This window comes from Phyllostomus discolor, chromosome 7, assembly GCF_004126475.2.
Source record: "Phyllostomus discolor isolate MPI-MPIP mPhyDis1 chromosome 7, mPhyDis1.pri.v3, whole genome shotgun sequence".
NCBI lineage: Eukaryota > Metazoa > Chordata > Mammalia > Chiroptera > Phyllostomidae > Phyllostomus > Phyllostomus discolor.
Window position 1 is genome coordinate 127,225,701 of NC_040909.2, and position 11,745 is coordinate 127,237,445.

The 11,745-nt window shown below is 44.4% G+C and overlaps 1 protein-coding gene and 1 long non-coding RNA gene across 3 annotated transcripts in view; one reads left to right on the top strand and one right to left on the bottom strand.

The window, feature by feature from the left end:
- Positions 1–2,957, bottom strand: part of HAS2 (hyaluronan synthase 2) — a 30,924-nt gene extending 27,967 nt beyond the window's left edge. Inside the window, exon 1 of one of the 2 annotated variants that reach the window (XM_036031385.1) lies at positions 2,345–2,957. The gene's annotated coding sequence lies outside the window, so the exon portion shown is untranslated. The remainder of the gene's footprint in view (positions 1–2,344) is intronic. The other variant, XM_028533827.2, reaches the window with a different exon arrangement.
- Positions 2,958–3,082: 125 nt separating this feature from the next.
- On the top strand, positions 3,083–4,833 carry LOC118501781. The gene is made up of 2 exons (XR_004904435.1): positions 3,083–3,286; positions 4,018–4,833. It is a non-coding gene; the product is annotated as an uncharacterized LOC118501781 (long non-coding RNA).
- Positions 4,834–11,745: the final 6,912 nt, after the last annotated feature.

Consider the following 11,745-nt stretch of genomic DNA (forward strand, 5'->3'; position numbering starts at 1 on the left):
ATTCTCAAATTTTCAATCATATACACAGCATAATATACATACTAAAATAGGTACTTTAAATAGTTAAACTTTTATTGAAAATGCAAAAAGAATTGCCAAAATATTAGAAAAACCTTTGACTGGTTATGATGGGTATTAAAACCACCTCCATTGTATGAGTAATCAATCTTATTTTGCCTTTTAAAAAAATGCAATGGAAACTAATATAATGAATATGTCAACTTGCACACACTTGAATGAAAACCGTAGAATTGAGAGTTCTTGTCAACCCTATTCTGTAAAATTTAAAATTGTATCTACAAATACTGTTGATGGGCATATGTATTTGTTCTAGCCAATTCTATAGAAATACACATTTTCATTTTAAACCTTTCATTGTTGACACGTTTGATGTGTTCTTTAAAAATTTTGCTAAAATGGCTTTTTTTAAAAAAAATCGTAATTCCATTTAACATCTCTAAAGGTACATTATCATGGGCCTTCACTGCAATAAGAATCTACAGGAGGAAAAACAAAAAAAAAACAACCCTGCAATATACAATGGGGAGAGAAGTTGCTCTCTCCCACTATCAACCTCCTCACTTGTCAGCAAAACCTAACTACCAACTTCCCTCGCTGTAACACGGAGCTCTGAGTCTATATATATACTCAGACCTCGAGTCTGGGGAAGCCCTTCGTGGCCAATGAGGACTTCCCGACCTATTGCATCACACCTCCCCCCGGGGTGTGACGTCAAAGGCACTCCCAGGCCAGCCACGTGGGTTGGAAGAACTCTGCGTTTCTGGGCAGCTGGAAGGTAGCCGGACAACCGCAGCAACACTCCCCGCTCCCCAAAGGTGGAGAGCAAGGCAGGGAGGGGCCGTCAGGGCTCCCACCAGGGGCTCCTCTCCGCCTCTCCCGGGAGCGCGGCTCCAGCTGCACGCTCGCCCCCGGGAGGCGCACGGGGCGGGGGAGTCCCAGTGCAGAGCGCGGGCGTTTGGGGGACGAGGGGACAGGCACGGGGGAAGCTGGCACCTACGACTGTGTAATTGGAGCCGGGTCTTGTAAAGCCTCCTCCCCAGGCACCGCCTCTCCGCTCCCAGCTCCTCTCTCCAGCCTTAATTATCCTTTCAGCGCCGTTTCCCCTCGGCTGCATTTCCTGGGCTGGAGGAAAAAGCCTCCCTCGCCTCCCCGTTCTCGCCCTCACACAGACCCTCCTTTCAGACCCGCCCTCCTGTTCACAGGGACCCGTTTGGGAGCCCTGGCTCTCGCAGGGCGGGAGCCCGCGTGACGAATTCCGCCCAAGGTGTTGATTACCCATCCCAACCCAGCTTCTGGCTCGCTTCCCACCTTCACCCCGGCTCTCGCCGACCCCCTCCCGCACCCTCGGGCTGGGTGGCGGGGACGGCGCCCCCTAACCCCCACCCGGCCGTTCCCCCGGCTGCAGCTGTGGAAAGGAACTACGGCGTGCTCGGTGCCACGTCGGAATTGGCTCCCGGGACGCTGCAGCTGCCGGCGAGCTGCGCGCGGTCCCCTGGCCGGCCCTGCCCCGGGACAGCCGGCGGGCGGGCCCGGAGCCGAGCGGAGGGATGCACGCCCTCCTTCCGCTGGGGTCTGGGACAGCCACCGCTCGCGTCCGGGACCCCGGGCCTGGGGAGGGCTTCCGGGGCTGAGCTGGGCTGCGACAGACCCAGCCTGACACTTTAATGGGGTGCAGGCAGTGCGAGGGAAGAGAGACTGGAGACAGGGGGTGTGGCCGAACGCGGCCGGTAGCGGCGAGGAGGTGGGGAAAGGACCCTCCTTCTTTGGGGTCCCATCTGGGAGCCCGGGACGCTTTAACCCTTTGCACTACAAGTCAGAAGCGACTTCCCACTGGCAAGTAAAACACGCTGGGCTGTTCCAGGGTTCTCCTCCCCACCTCGAGTGTGTGAGAAAGAGAAGAAAGGGGATAGGAAGGGGGAAGAAGGCGGCTGCGCGGATAGGCTTTCCTTACACAGGGGAAATTCTTGTTTCCTACCCCGGGAGCCCCGCTGCAGCTCCAGAAGATGCGGAATGGAAAAGTACATCTCCGGACGGCAGTCTTCCCCGGGCACAGAGGTTACCTGTGTGCCCAGCAAGGCAGAGGAGTTTGGGAGAGCGCCGCAGGGATGGGGAAAGACGTCGCTAAGCCTGACCGTGATCTGAAACATCCACTGATTTTTTTTTTTTTTTAGTCTGTTGGAAATTTTCAGACCTCAGACTTTGCTGTCCAGAACTGACTATAAAGACTTTTTTTTTTTTCCTACACTGATGTGGATCATTTCTTCCCTCTCCTTGGCCTATTGGAGGACCCTCATCCTTCACCAAACGCGCCAGTGTAACGTACCTTGTTCAGCTCTCGGTCATGAAGTTGTCTTCAGCCTGTATGTGTGGTCCCGGAGGGCCGGTGGCGGGCAGTTTCCAAAATTGAGGTAATAAGAAATCAGATGAATTTGAGACGACCGGCCAAAAAAAATAAAAAATTTAAAAACAACATTTAAAAAAGGATGGGGGAGTCTAAAGGTTTGGTTCTCCCCCACTTTCTAAAAGGAAATTTCACCACTATTCTCTGCTATTTCCGTTGCACTTAAGTCTCCTGATTCTTAAAAGAAAAATTTGCACTTTAAAAATAAATTAATTTTTTATTTTTATTTCGTTTGCTCCAGTCCTTCTCCCCTGATATCAGAAAGTCTCTTCACTTTTTCGTATTTAAAAAAAAAAAAAAAAAGCCCGGTCAAGCCTCAGCAGAACCCTGGAAGCGCAGAATCGGGAGAAAGTCTTTGGCTGGGGCTGGTTCAAGTCCCTGGTTCAATGGGCTGCTTGGAAGCCAGGACTGGGTAATTCTTTCCAGACGTCCTGACTTCTCCTTCCTCGCAGTTGTTGCCTTTCTGCCTCCTCCAACTTAAGGGGGTCTTAACTAGTGAGCTGGTGGGTGTTTTAATAGGGCGGAGGAAGGAGTGGGGGGTGAGGGGAGTGGAGAAGGGAGGTGCGGACTGGGGAACCCGGGCGGAGGGAGGGAACTGAGAGCGCGGGCGGGCGGGAGGCGGGGAGGGGGAGAGGAATTGGCCATTCAAAGCCCTCTCTGAGCTCCAGGCCGGTTCTAAACTCCAATGAATTCAATTAACTTGATTGCTAACGTGTGCTGAGATGCAGGGCGCACAGGCTGGCCACCACCTGAGTCCCTCCTTTCTCCAGCGGTGGAGCCGGGAGACCACGCTTTGTGGACATCCCTGATTCCCGCACTAGTTACTAGGATCCCCCCTCTTTGCGATCACACTCCCCGTAGAGTGTAAGTAATTGGCTTTAAGGCCAAATGGTGCCCTTAGGCTAAGTAACCGCCCTGGGGAGAGCGAGCTGGAGGGGGGTGTGTGTGTGTGTGTGTGTGTGTGTGTACACTCCCGGGGGTCTCCGAAAGCCGGCCGAGACTAAAAAGCTGGCGGCTGGTCCATCCACCGCTTGTTAACCCTTTCTTCCCTCCAAGTCAGAAGTTGCTGAGCTTCTGTCAAGTGTTCAAAGTACCTCTGACACAGATGTCTCCGCCTTGGGTGGGCGGGAAAATTGGAAAAATTATCGGGGTTTTTTTTTCCTTAACCTGGTGCCCTAACGGAAAAACACGCGAATGGTGTGCATTGTAAATAAAATACAATAAAATAAAAATAATCCTCTGGGGGACTCGCAAATAGCGCGCGCTTTAGAAAGCCATTTCTAACGGAATAGCTTAAGTGGCTTTTGCTTCTCGTGAGCCTTCTATGAAGACGAGTCAAAAATACTTATTTTTGCTTCAAGAGGGCCTTTCCTCATCTTTTTCCCATTGCCCCCAAGGCCGAAAAGAGCTAGTTTTCTCAATTACTACCCCCCCCGCCCCGCCCCTTTATTTCTTTTTGGTCCTCGCCAACAGACCTCCTGATGATTTAAAATGGACAGTAGGTGGCACTGTTTAGGAAAAAATGAGCGAGTGGCCTTTGGTGATTTCGCCGAAATTATTACAGAGTAAAAAGATTTCTTTCTTTTCTTTTCAAGGTTCCGCTGAGCTCTGGACCCCTCTTGCAAACTCGATTAAGCCTTGAAAGGCTGGATTCTTGCTCCTTATCACCTATCTAGAACAATAATGACCAAGTCAAAACAGAAAAGTCCAATCAACCGGGAGCGTTGATTTTCAACACGTCGCGCGCAGGGTGTGGTGTGGCGGGGGTTGAGGGGATGTGATTAGAGGTCAAACAAGTATTTTGCAATATCAAGTAATCAACCAAAACCAGTCCTCCGGGGCCGGCCGACCTGCAAAGTACTACCCGTTTCCGTTCCCCACCCCCACCCCTACCCCCATCCCACCCAGACAGGCGGTTGCACCTCAGGCCAGCATTTCCTTGGGCTAAAGACTTCAGGTCGCTCAGGGAGAAGCAGTATCAGTTTTCCCCCCCTACAAACCCTCAGGGCTTCGTTCAGCCTTTGAACCCTGCGTTGAGTGATTCCACTCTTCAAGAACTGGCTTAAATTTTAGAGCATAATTTCATCTCACTTAATCAGATCCTTGCTTCTGGAGTTTTTAGTTTTAGGGTAGTTTTTAAATGCTAAACCACAATTTAAAAGATAGACTAAATTTAACCTAGGTGCTCTTGCCTATCACGCGGATTACGCAAATCTAGGGGTGGAGTGGAAATTGTGGAGGTAGAGTGTTCAGCTGTGGGACCCCACGGAGACCCTTAACCTCAGCTCTAAACTTTCATGAATGTGATATGTAATGCAGGATTGCGGGCCATTCCTCAGTTGTATTTAACTCTTCCTCTGCTATTAGTCCAAACAGTGAGAACTTTTGGTAAAACTGGGTCTCTTTATTAAGAGAAACACATTTGTTGTTTGCCTCCTTGAACTTTATGGCCCATAAAGCCACAGTAATCTGTTCCCTGACTGGGGATGAATTTTAAAGCTAATGACACACCCACGCATTTCTATCAGTTCCATCCCCAGCCCCCCCAAAAAGAGAGTAGGGAAGAGGCCAGCAGAATTTAAAACCGGAGGTGAAATCCTGCGTCTATCACTTCTTCTCAGGGAGGCCTGAAATTCAAACCCCGCCTTTGATGTGGGACTGTGTGATGTGGGCTCTGTGTGTGTGTGAACCTGGAAGTGGATTTCACCTCTCTAGACCTTCACTTCCTCCTCGATACATGAGAAAGATACCTGCTTTGCAGAGTTGTTATGGCAACAGGATGTGTTAAATTATGTTAAGAGCATAGCGCCTAAGCTCCACACTTATGTAGATCTTCCTAATATAATGCAATGCTTCTGAGTATAACCATTGCGGATAGTCAGAAAACTTGAGTACTTTTCTCCTGGCTTCCAATTTTGATGCTTGATAGGCATTAACTAAGGTTTCATCCTGTGCTCTCTTACTTGACCTACTTCAGCTTTCTACAGTTTCCTGACTGAGTTTCATAGATTTAATTATTCTGTGTGCCCACGGATACACCCCAAACCTTCCTTTAACCAAAATTCCTTTCTGAGCCCCAGGCCTGAATGATGGCTAGTAGCCACGTAGCATCACATTAGGAGATGTGAGATTCAGTTTCACAAAGAAACTATGGCACCAACCCAACCAATTGAATAACATTTGATAGTCCATTGCAATTGTGACTTCTATTTTAAACGTGAGCTGTTTGGATCAGAAGATGGATAGATGTTTTCGGGTTTGACATCCTGAAACATGTTTCATCCAAGCAATGCCTATTATTTCCACTGTAAAAGACGCCATAGCGAGGAGCTGCAGAGGCAGGAGTGTTATTTGGGCCACTGTGAGGTCACAGGATGTTGTTGCTACTCTCCTTCCACAACGCAAAACACGGTTGCAGACGTCTGAACACAGGACTTTCACACAGGACTTAGTACCCTCCCAGTTTTCTGTACACGTAGTTCTCAAATCCTTTTTGTACATGTAAAGGACTTCTGTGCACCCTTAGAAATTATTAACCTGGCTGGCGTAGCTCAGTGGATTGAGCACAGGCTGGGAACCAAAGTGTCCCAGGTTCGATTCCCAGCCAGGGTACATTCCTGGGTTGCAGGCCATAACCCCCAGCAACTGCACATTGAAAAAAGAAAAAGAAAAAAAAATATTGAGAACTTCAAAAAAGTTGTACATAAAAGATACACCTTTCAATATTTGCCATATTAAAAAAATAAAAGCTGCCCTGGCCGGCGTAGCTCAGTGGATTGAACGAGGGCTGGGAACCAGGCATCGCAGGTTCAATTTCCAGTCAGGGCACATGCCTGGGTTGCAGGCCACGGCCCCCAGCAACTGCACATTGATGTTTCTCTCTCTCTCTCTTTCTCCCTTCCTTCCTTCTCTAAAAATAAATAAATAAAATCTTTAAAAAAATAAGAGCTGACTGAAAAAGATTTTAAATTGTATTCATTCATTTGAAATAATAATAAATGCTATGACTTGGCAACTTAATAACATTATTTTTTGTGAGATGTGGTGTTTTTTATGTTTGCACATCTCTACGATCTGCTCTCTGCTGCATATATACCATCCGGCCTTAAACACATGTGTAATTGAGAAATGGAGGAATATTTTAATAGTCTTTTTAGGTATCCTCAGATATGACATCAAAACTTGACAAATAGCAGTATTTTTAAGGTAAGTTGCAATGTTGAATCTAAAACAATAGGAACGAACCCTGTATGTATACTCTTGCATTAAAATTAATTCATCTATCTTACTATTTAAATGCATCTTTTACAATTATTCATGAACTTACAAATCGATCGTTTGGTAAATGTGTCTGTTCACTGAGTTATGCAGGTTTTCCAAATGTTCATATATTTCATTATTCCATATTTGAGAATCACAATCATTAAAATCACCACCAATCTCATGCAAAAAGTCTCCAAATATCGGGAAGCTGTCCCAGTATGTCAACAAATAAAGTTTTCCAAATTTTTAACTTTCTGTTGAAAGCTCAGGTAGTATATCACCAGCAACAAAAACTGTCAGTTTTTACTGTAGTGCCTTCATTCATTTTTCAAGAAAATAAAATGTATGTCTTCCAACAGTAGTTTGTTCATTCCTTGTTCTCTCAAGTAAAAATGATATTCCTGATGAAGCGGCCAGGCCAGCCCCACCTCCATCGTGCAAAAGCTTTCCCTCCAGACAGCCAGGGCAGCCTGGTGCTCGGCAGCCTGTGCGCTTTCCTTGTCTTCACTCAGAATATTAAAGAGACATATACTCAAGAGTTGATGTTTAATGAAATTAATATTTTTTACTGCTTTATCAAAGACTCTCTTCAATAAAACTGGCTTTTCATTTCCCTGTGAGTGCATGGAGGTAGAGCACAGACCGATGTCACTGCCTGTGAAGCTCTACCTGCTCATTAGCTATTAATTTTGCACTATCATTGTAAAGGTCAACAAAGTAAAAGATGTAAATAATTTTTAATATTATAATGCAAAATGCTAATATGCAGATGCCCTGAAAGGGTCTTGGACTCCCCAAAGAGCTACAGATCAGGATTTGCCCTTGATCTTATCCAAAAGGCCGAGAAGTGATCTACACGCCACCATTTGGGTACTGCTGGTTTACCTTAAGCATATCGTGCATAGCAGTGTACACATCTGGGCATTTTACTTTAAGAAGAACAGACAAAGTGTTGCCTATTGAGGCCTAGCAGTGAGAACGGGGATATCAGTAGTAAATCTGCCCTACAGAGCGGGACTGTAGGGAACAGAAATGCTTAGAATGACACAGAAGACTGAGAGAACCTTAAAGGCTTTGGAAAACTTTCATAGGGCTTATGTATCTATGTGAGCTTAACATATTCTCTACAACCTTAAGACCATACGCCAGTGGGAATTAAAACACCACATATTAGCGCTGGCTGGCATGTAGCTCAGTGGATTGAGCGCGGGCTTCGAACCAAAGTGTCACAGGTTCGATTCCCAGTCAGGCCGTGGGTTGCAGGCCATGGCCCCCAGCAACCGAACATTCATGTTTCTCTCTCTCTCTCTTTCTCCCTCCCTTCCCTCTCTAAAAAATAAATAAATAAAATCTTTAAAAAATCACATATTCCAGCTTCAGGAAAGGTAGAATTCCATGAATCTGAGTTGTGCCAAAATGGAAAGAGATTGACCTGGAATTTAGTTTGAACAATGCAAAGGGCTTTCCCCTGCCACATAGAGACTGCATTACTTGACTTTTATTTTAATTCCAAGGTGAGGCTCTAGGGTTAATTCAGATGAAATTTTGAAAGGGGCATGTCTGTGTTTATTACTAGATTTGAAGGTGTGACTAGAGGTAGACAGTGAAGCATCAGACACCCAGGAAACTATAATAAACAGATTGGAAGAGATCAAATTAATGGTTGTTTCACTGATTTAAGTAGAACAATTTTATTTCTCATCATAGGTTTTGAAGATCTCACTATATCAGATAGAGTGGTAACATCAATTATTGATCCTTGCAAAGTAGACTTGATATTATTAGAATTATGTTTAGGACTTACCCAAAATGAAAGGAAAGAGAGAAAAATCCAAACATCACTGTGAATTCACTTAATTGTCTTTCAACATCTCTTTCCATGGATGAAAAACTGACTTAAAAACAAAACAAAACAAAACTGACTTTAAAATACTGACTTAGCCTGAACCCTAAAAGGTGGCTACTCAAAAGTACCTGAGATTAATAATTGTGATTTCATTGATGACAAAATCCCCAAATACAACCACTTGCGTGATTTATTTTAAAAGAAATAGTAAACCTTATATTTTGTAAATTCACCTTAAATTATTGGATAAATATGGGGGACTTTCCTTTCATAACATTGCACTATTTTAATTTTAACAATTATCTCCAGGTATCTGTGTTTCCAGCTGGTGTGTGTGTGTGTGTGTGTGTGTGTGTGGAGGGGGGTTATTTTACTTAGCCTAAATGGCAGGTTTACCACTTTCTTCTGACCCCTGTTACAGAAAAACATAAAACTAATTATCCTTGATTTAAATGCCAACAAGTTTTGTCAACAAGGGTTTATATTTTCCGTGACAAACCAATAAAAGCAGAAGTGCTACCCAGGATGCGAGTCTGTAATCTAATTGCCCTTTGATATTTTAATACCCTCAACTGCGATGGCAAAAGAGATTTTGAAAGGTATGTCTTTGTTCACAGCACTTGCTGATATGTGGAAATAGATTAAGTAACTCCATTGTTTAAATAAACTTCCTTGGAGATTATGTGACATCTCCCGTGCTTCCTGAAAAACTTAACAAACTTTGCAGCTTCTCAAAATCTTCAAGAGAGTCTTCATTTCTGAAAACTAATTTATTTCCGATTAGAGGGGAGAGTTGTTCAAGTTTTCTAGGTTAGAGGGAGCCTTTGTTGATGTACTTTTTTAATGACCTTCCTACCAGAAAAATGAATATATGCTAAGAAACTTCCATACAATCTCAGGGGGTTCCCAGATTGTTTTCTCTAAACCTGTTCCTAGAGAGATTAAAAATTTCCTTTCTAAGAGAAGCATTGTGCAGTCTTGGAAAATACTATGAATCCTTAAATCTTCTTAATTAATTAGAAATCCCATTATATACTTAAAAAGTTTAAAAAGGCAAAGGGAGAAAAAAACTAAGCAAAACCTTTTTTCCTCTCGTGATGCACACTCATTTTTTTTAATACATCACTTTGGGAGAGAAAGAATCTCAGATAAAGGGAATTTTGGAGAAAGCCATACAAGGGAAATAAGAATCTGGGAATATAAGATATTTTAAAAATCCATTACATTTTCCTTTCCTTGGGCATTGATTTCATATTTTTAGGACAAGAAAATCCAAATTACTCCGAGCTTTCAGGTTAAGAAGCCTTCCTTTAAACACATCCAAGTGGAAGAAATCCTCAAGAGGAAAACCCTGAATCAATTTAGAAAAGTAAAACTTCCTACCTTTATGTAGAGAGGCTTTAGCTCCACAACCAAATTAGCAGGATTACCATTTCAATGGCACCTGAGGGCTGGTATTGCCTGCCACTCTCAGCCCTAAAAACCCCATTCCGAGTGTGACTGCATGCATAGCATTAGTCACATCCTGCCTACCAGGGACAGCAGGGCTAATTTGGGCATCAAAACAGGCAACTGCGATGCTATTCGAAGGAACTGCATTTTTCTGAATCGTAGGAATACTCTACCCCGTAGCATTTTCTTTTAAGCACTTCCACGTTTCAGAGTTCGACCCAGATCAGAGTGGGCCCGAGACCGTTGTAGGTAATGGTTCCATTTACAGTATCTCTTACACTTACGCCAAGAACCAGGACATGCTTTGATTTCGTTCCTTACTCACCTCTTGCAGACAGCACCTGTTGTTTGTTCACACCAAGTCTGTTGCACTTCTAATTAGGCAATCTGGGAGGTAGTCTCATTGTTTTTGGAAAGTCAGGTGGCTCCAAGCATCAGAGGCGAAAGGAAATTTAAAGCTGGGTTTCTCAAAGTGTGGACTGAGGTCAGCCTCCATCTCAATCATCTGGCTGCTTTTACAGACTTTCCGTCCAAACCCCAGACCTACCTAGTCTATCAGAATTTGTAATGGTTAAGTCCTGAGGAAACACCTATTTCAAAAGCTTCCTCGGGTAGTGGTTATGCGCTCTGAAGCTTTGCTCTAGAGATGTCTGAGGTGGAGAAATTACTTTCCTAGGCTTTTTACCCATAGCTCTTTAAAATCAGAGTTTTGTACTTCAGTCAACTCGGATAACAAGAGTTACGATGCCTCCTTTCCTTTTTGTTTTTGCAAATACAGTTGTGAATTTCAAAGAATTTCCTACTTCATGTCAATACCTTTAAGCATGAAGTTTATATAATCACTATGTTTTCTGCTGGCGTGTGAATCCAGTGATTCCTGCAACAGAGGAGGCAATATGCAGTATAAAAGTGAAGGTTCTAGATTCAAAGTACTTGTCCTTCATTGCTTAATCTCGCTAAGCCTCTGTCTTTAAAGTGGGAATGTTAACAGAACAGAAAGAGTTCACCCACTGGTGCCAGCAGAGCCAAACACTATATAAGAAGAAATGCAGTGGAGAAAGGTTGGCTATTTCATTATAAATGGTGCGACCCAGGAGTGGGAAGCTAATGCTCAAAAGCCCAGACTCCCGGATGCAGGGTTTGGGTGGGCTTTTAAGGGTATGGGGCAAATCGGTGTGCGAAAGCACCTAAGGGTCAAATTTTAAATTGGAGCTTAGCCATTTGTGGTAAGGAAGCATCAACAACAGGACCTTGCTGGACAATGGACCTTTGTCTTCTGAAAACGGTTCAGTGCTCGAGGTCCTGTTGTGTTTCCATCCTTCGGTTCTGGGTATGGCTGAAGGTCCAAGTTCTCTCCTCTGGGCACGAGTCAGTTACAGGACTTGTGGTCTCCGAAAAGCAACTCTGTGTACGGTAAAACAGGATAGGCCCATTCTGAGCTGCTTCTACAGTTACACGAATAGTAGTAAAACCTGCCCTTAGAGGTTCGTGGGGGAGTAAACAAAATTATTCACCTAAAGCTCTAGGTGCACAGTAAACATTAACCATCATTAGTGGTGTTCAGAACACTGTCACATTGAAAGACACGTGCCTAAAAACTCCCTTCTTGATTGCAACGGAGCTGTTTAGTTCCCCCCTGTTCTTCTAGATGATCCTCACGAGGAAGGGAGAGGAAAGGAACACAATGGAGTCACTGGAGTCCAACTGCTAACTTGCTAAAATCAAGTGACTTGAGACATAAGGAAACAATTTTATTCTTGGT